The sequence below is a fragment of the Oryx dammah genome, unplaced genomic scaffold (assembly GCF_014754425.2).
Source record: "Oryx dammah isolate SB20612 unplaced genomic scaffold, SCBI_Odam_1.1 HiC_scaffold_26, whole genome shotgun sequence".
NCBI lineage: Eukaryota > Metazoa > Chordata > Mammalia > Artiodactyla > Bovidae > Oryx > Oryx dammah.
The window spans coordinates 37362919-37370376 of record NW_024070210.1 but is presented as its reverse complement, the minus strand read 5'-3'; the positions used below and the strand labels follow the sequence as shown (position 1 = coordinate 37370376).

At 41.3% G+C, this 7458-nt stretch overlaps 1 pseudogene; it reads left to right on the top strand.

Moving 5' to 3' along the window:
- The first annotated feature begins 4887 nt into the window (after window positions 1-4887).
- Window positions 4888-6731, top strand: LOC120852930 (annotated as a pseudogene).
- Window positions 6732-7458: the final 727 nt, after the last annotated feature.

Below are 7458 nucleotides of genomic sequence, written 5' to 3'. Positions count from 1 at the left end.
AAAGATGGGCACAGTTAAGGACAGAGATTGGCCTTCTGTATGGACCTAACAGAAGCAGAAGATATTAAGAAGAGGTGGCAAGAATACATAGAAGAACTATACAAAAAAGATCTTCATGACCCGGATAACCACGATGGTGTGATCACTCACCTAGAGCCAAACATGCTGGAATTCGAAGTTAAGTGGGACTTAGGAAGCATCACTACAAACAAAGCTAGTGGAGGTGATGGAATTCCAGTTGAGCTAATTCTAATCCTAAAAGATGATGCTGTGAAAGTGCTGCACTCAACATGCCAGCAACTTTGGAAAACTCAGCAGTGGCCACAGGACTGGAAAAGGTCAGTTTTCACTCCAATCCCAAAGAAAGGCAATGCCAAGGAATGTTCAAACTATCACACAATTGCACTCATCTCACATGCTAGCAAAGTGATGCTCAAAATTCTCCAAGCCAGGCTTCAACAGTACGTGAACTGTGAACTTCCAGATGTTCAAGCTGAATTCATAAAAGGCAAAGGAACCAGAGATTAAATTGCCAACATCCGCTGGATCATAGAAAAAGCAAGAAAATTCCAGAGAAACCTCTACTTCTGCTTTATTGATTAGGTGATAGCCTTCAACTGTATAGATCACAACAAACTGGAAAATTCTTCAAGAGATGAGAATACAAGACCACCTTACCTGCCTCCTGAGAAATCTGTATGCAGGTCAAGCAACAGTTAGAACCAGACATGGAACAACAGACTGGTTCCAAATTGGGAAAGGAGTATGTCAAGGCTGTATACTGTCACCGTGATTACTTAACTCATATGCAGAGTACATCATGCGAAATGCCAGCCTGGATGAAGCACAAGCTGGAATCAAGATTGCTGGCAGAAACAGCAATAACCTCAGATATGTAGATGATACCACCCTTATGGCAGAAAGTGAAGAGGAATTAAAGAGTCTCTTGATGAAAGTGAATGAGGAGAGTGAAAAAGTTGGCTTAAAACTCAACATTCAAAAAATGAAGATCATGGCATCTGGTCCCATCATTTCATGGCAAATAGATGGGGAAACAATGGAAACAGTGACAAACTTTATTTTCTTGGGCTCCAAAAATCACTGCAGATGGTGACTACAGCCATGAAATTAAAAGACACTTGCTCCTTGAAAGAAAAGCTATGACAAATCTAGACAGCATATTAAAAAGAAGAGACGTTACTTTGCCAACAAAGGTCCATCTAGTCAAAGCTATGGTTTTTCCAGTAGTCACGTATGGATATTCAACCATAAAGAAAACTGAGCACCGAAGAATTGATGGTTTTGAACTGTGAACTCTTGAGAGTCCCTTGGACTGCAAGGAGATCAAACCAGTCAATCCTAAAGGAAATCAGTCCTGGGTGTTCATTGAAAGGACTGATGCTGAAGCCAAAGCTGATGCTGAAGGCCACCTGATGCGAAGAACCGACTCATTGGAAAAGATCCTGATGCTGGGAAAGACTGAAGGCAGGAGGAGAAGGGGACGACAGAGGACGAGATGGTTGGATGGCATCACCGATTCAATGGACATGAGTTTGAGCAAGTCTGGGAGATAGTGAAGGACAGGGAAGCCTGGTGTGCTGCAGTCCATGGGGTTGCAAAGAGTCAGACACAACTGAGCGACTGAACTGATGCAAACCAAATGCCATAGTCAAACAGTTTAAACAGGTGTTTATTTTTAAATAGTTTCTGCTCTGCTCTCCAGATGATTCACCTGACTTTGCTTCTTACCTGTCAGCACCATTGACCTTGTGGACAAATTTAGTTGTGGTTCTGGATTTCCAGTGAAACTTTTTATGTAAATATACAAACCCAGAATTATTCAAACTATGGAGATGATATCATTATAGTGCCCACATAATGTGACTTTTAGGTATATTCCACTTGATTCAGCATCAACACATGTTGATTCAGCATCAACATGTCTGTCTAGATAAAAAGAAGCATCTTTAAACAAAGCAATTAGTTAGTGAAAGTACACTAACTAATTTGTTTGAGCACAGGCATTGGATTATCCTCAACTTATGTTTGCTTTCCGGAGCTAAAAAGTGTCTCCTAATTTTATTGCTTGATTCTTCTGTGACTCCCAATCTTATTTTTACTATATTACCATTCTTATTCTAAAACACTTGTTTATTTCTTTGTGGAGAACAGTATTCAGGTATTACAGTTTCAGATTTGTTCTAGGTGGTTTCTGTTCTTTTGTTCACACAAGGCCAAACATTTCTGCGAGTTTTCAAAGAATAGATCGGAGTTCATTGAAAAGCAGCATTTTCTGTGATAAAACTCAGCACATATTAAAGATGTGAAGAAAAAGTCACTAAGGGAAAACTAAACTCAGGTCATGGGAAAAATGAGAAATTCACAGGTACACATGGAGAAAACATAATTACTTATTTGCTGGGCTTTCTTCTTTCTTAGGCTTTTCCGGTCTCAAAAAATACCAGAAATGTATGTGGATCCAAAGGCAGACGACAGTGAGGTGAAAGGTTGACGTCTGGATGTACTAAAGGTGCACGGCAGTCATCTTAACCATGTTAGTGGTTAAGATGAGTGTGTCTAAGAAAGGATTTATTTCCCATGATGCCACACTGATTAATGACTGAAACTGTGCACTTTTGAAAATCGATTCTGGACAGGGGTAAAGACATGCATTTCTGAAAGGCACTGCAACTTCAGGAAGGGAAGATATACCTAGATGCATGGTTACAACTTTTTCTCTCTTCTGAAACAGTTTGTGCAAAACCTTTGTAGTTTTAATACAATTTTAATCAATATCAGATCACTGCTGCAGGGACTTCTTGTGTTAAAAATTAATTTAATTAGGTATTGCTTCTCTGATACATAGTTTCAAAGATGACTTTACCCTTAGTTCATCACATTAACTATTGTTTCATTAATAGAAAAACAACAAAATTTGAATCTGTGTTACCTTGTTCAGCTCAAAAATGCACAGTAATTGTAGCAATTTATTATTGAAAATGGACTTCCCTGGTGGCTCAGTGGTAAAGAATCTCCCTGCCAATGCAAGAGATGCAGGTTCAACCCCTGGGTCAGGAAGATCCCCCGGAGGAGGGCATGCCAGTATTCTTGCCTGGAGAATCCCACGGACAGAGGAGCCTGGTGGTCTACAGTTCATGGGGTCACAAGAGTTGGACACGACTTAGCGACTAAACAACCACCATCAATATTGAAAATAGAAATATACTCCCTAGAGCAAAAGAGTTAATGTATTCATTTGCTATTGATTCTGAAATTTTAAAAGTTTTAATGAATACACAAACACTTGCATATATATTTACTTGCCTTTCTGAATTCTGATCCAACGTTTAAAAATAGTCAGGCTCCATGTAAGCTACCAATGACAGCATCTTGAGTTATTTAGAAAGTTTTCATGAGAGAAAAAGGAAAAATTCATAAAGTGATTTAGCTATTGAATCTGCACAAACCAATAAATATTTGAAAATTTGCTGAAATTCTTCTCAAATACTTTCCTTTCTTGAATATATTCTCTTTTAGTTCAAGAGATTTCCACCTCCAACCACTGGGAAGGGGAAGGATTAATGCATAAGCCAGGAAGATAAAGCAAAGTTCATGACTTAAAATAGTTTTTTCATTTTAAATTTATATATATTATTTTTTCAAAATAATTGAATTTTGACCTGTATACCTCATTACATATTCCACAGATTTTTTTGGGGGGGGGCTGATACTACTTTTTAAAAACTATTTTTGTTTGGAGGATAATTACTTTACAGTGTTGTGTTGGCTTCTGCCCCACAACAAAGTGAATCAGCCATGAGTATATGTATGTATCAGCCTAGAGAGGTGGGATGCGGTGGGGTGCAGGTCGGAGCATTTTTGTATATTTTTCCTGGGCCGGGTCTTCCTTGCAGGACAAGGCTCTTCTATAGCTGTGGTAGTGGGCCTAGCTGTCCAGCGGCAGGTGGGATCTTAGTTCCCTGACCCGGGTCAAACCTGAGCCCCCTGCAGTGGAAGCATGGGGCTAACCACTGGAGCACCAGGGAATTCATTTCTCTTTTTTCTTATCTAAAAATAATAGAAAGTATTTTACATGCCACCTGGATGATGTGATTTTTTAACAAATCAAGTTAAGTTGTAAGAAACAGATAAAAATCACAGCTAGGAAAGGAGAAAGTGAGGATCAGGAGAGGAAGTCTTTGCATAAAAAAAAATAAAGTAAAAATGGGATCACAAAATTTTAAAAAATTAATTCACGCCAAACTATTATCCATAATAAGCTACAATTAAGAATCACAGACAGCGCTCAGGTCCTGTCCTCCCCAGAGAAGCCTTCACTACAGAGCCCACCACGTTCCACTCCTCTCTAAGCCTAATTCTCCCAGATTCGGCCTGCTGGGACGCCCCCGCCCCGCGTGGCTCTATAGCAGCCTCCCTGACCCGCTCCGGGTCATCCCTAGCCCCCATTTCACGGAGAAAGACCGTAAGTTCACCACTTTTCTGGTCCGGGGAGCCGGTGCGGCGAATCGTTGTGGACCGTTTTACGACAACTTGCGGCCGCGCGGCGCGGCTGACGGCAACGCCGCGTTGCTCTTGGAGAAGTCACTCCGGAGACGGCGTTGCTTTTCGGATGTTGGGTCCGTGGCACTGTATGGCCCGTCTGTGCGCGACGGGCTCAGAATGCACCAAGGGCAGGATTCGGGGCTCAGTGGACGGCCTTGCGGGAGGAGCCGGGAGCTCCGTGCGTGACCCCGCAGGCTGGCTCGTCACAGCAGCAAGACCACAGGGTTTGGCGGGGTCCCTGCACTCTTCGGCTGGAGCCCCATTTCTTGGGCCACACCATGGAGTCGCGTTTTGCTGCAGCTGTGGGGATCGCCTAGCCGCCGCTGGCATAGCCTACCCACGCATCAGAAGGTTCTATTGCCTTCAGTTTTCCCTTCAATGCAGGCAGGCACCATAGCCCTCTGGGAAAAGAAGGAAGGCGAAAAAAATCAGTGAGGGTGAAATAATTGCAGAGGTTGAAACTGATAAAGCTACTGTTGGATTTGAGAGCGTGGAGTAGTGTTATATGGCAAAGATCCTTGTTGCTGAAGGTACCAGAGATGTTCCAATTGGAGCGATCATCTGTATCACAGTTGAAAAGCCTGAAGATATTGAAACCTTTAAAAATTACACACTTGATTCTTTGGCAGCACCTGCCCCACCAGGAGCCCCGGCACTAACCCCTGCCGCCCCTGCTCCATCACCTGCACCTTCTGCTCAGGCTCCTGGTAGCTCATCTCCTACTCATATGCAGGCGGTTCTTCCTGCCCTCGCTCCCATCATGACCATGGGCACAGTTCAGAGATGGGGAAAAAAGAAGTGGGTGAGGAGACAAACGAACGAGATTTATTGGCAGAGACAGAGACTGACAAGGCCTCTATAGGTTTCCAAGTGCAGGAAGAAGGCAAAAATCCTGATCCCTGAAGGCAAACGAGATGTCCCTGTAGGAACCCCACTCTGTATCATTGTAGAAAAAGAGGCAGATATACCAGCGTTTGCTGACTATTGGCCAACTGAACTAACTGATTTAAAACCACCAGCACACCACCTAGCCCATCCACCTTCAGCCCCCTGGCCAGCTGCTCCAGCTGGACCAAAGGGAAGAGTGCTCTTTAGCCCGCTTGCAAAGAAGTTGGCAGCAGAGAAGATTGACCTTACACAAGTAAAAAGGACAGGACCAGATGGCAGAATCATTAAGAAGGACATCAACTCCTTTGTGCCTATGAAAACTGCTCCCACTCCAGCAGCCGCTGTGCCTCCCCTGAGTCGAGGAGTGGCTCCAGTTCCTACAGGTGTCTTCACAGATATCCCAGTCACCAACATTCGCCAAGTCATTGTGCAGCAGTTAATGCAATCTAAGCCAACAATACCTCATTATTACCTTTCTATTGATGTAAATATGGGAGAAATTTTGTTGGTACGGAAAGAAGATGTTACAAGGAAAAAGCAAAATTTCCATCAATGACTTCATTATAAAAGCTTCAGCTTTGGCATGTTTAAAAGTTCCTGAAGGAAATTCTTCTTGGTTGGACACAGTTGTAAGACAAAATCATGTTGTTGATATCAGTGTTGCAGTCAGTACTCCTGCAGGACTCATCACATCTATTGTATTTAATGCACATATAAAAGAACTGGAAACTGTTGCTAATGACGTTATTTCTTTAGCAACCAAAGCACGAGAGGGTAAACTACAGCCACGTAAGTTCCAGAGTGGCACTTTTACAATCTCAAATTTAGGAATGTTTGGGATTAAGAACTCTGCTATTATTAACCCACCCAAGCATGTATTTTGGCAGTTGGTGCTTCAGAGGATAGACTGGTTCCAGCAGATAATGAAAAAGGATTTGATGTGGCTAGCATGATGTCTGTTACACTTAGTTGTGATCATCGGGTTGTGGATGCAGCAGATGGAGCCCAGTGGCTTGCTGGGTTTAAGAAAGCACCTTGAGAAAGCTATCACCATGTTGTTATAAATAATCCAAGAATTTCTAGACTCTCCTAGGTCACACTGTCTCATTCTTACCAAGGTATAAATGTGTTATTAAATGGTGGTTCTCTTTATTTTAAGGTTAACCAGTTATTTTTGAGTCTGTCCAGATACTTGTAATGGGCATTACTGAATTTTTTAAAATGCCAATTACATCCCAATATTGTGCACATTTAATAAACACCAGGTTTTAAGCTGTGTACTCCTAGTCAAGAGGCCTGTGGCATAGCCCTTTGGTGGCAAGTCCTTCCACTAGAAATGCAGAGGTCGAATTGTTCCCTATTGAGGCAGACACATAAAAGTAAACTTGATGAGACCCTGAGGTTTTGAATTTTAATTATTGCAAATGTTTTGATTAGATTTGAGAAAAAGAGAAAAAGTTGGGAAAACTAGTTCTCTTGGAAAGGATTTGAACTGAAACTTGATTTTGGAATTTAAGCCTAATTTGAAAATTTCTGTTATATAATCTTGGTTTATCATGGATGGGAAACATGGAGAACTTAAAGGAAAATATGAGAAAATTTTAAAAGTCAACTTTTTTATAGGATGGCTCAACCAGCTGTTCTTTGTTTATTTTTCCATGACTTCAGAAATAACCAGCTCCTTAGTATAAATGAGAATTTGTGTGGGTATCTATTTAAACAATTTAAATATGTCATTGTGAGAGCAGAATTCTATAATTGGCTCAAATAAAAGGATATGCTTATAGAATTTAACAGAGAAAAAAATCACAAATAATATGTTGACATCATAAGATGTACTTACTTAGAAATGGACTAATTTTAGTTAGAAACAACACCAGTAGATATAACACAAAAATATTAAGTGTAAATGATAAAATAATACATTAAAAGAAAAGCCTTCAGCTATAACCTGCTGAGATGTGTGTCTTGCAAGCCTTCCATAACAGGATTAAGCCAGAGAAACTG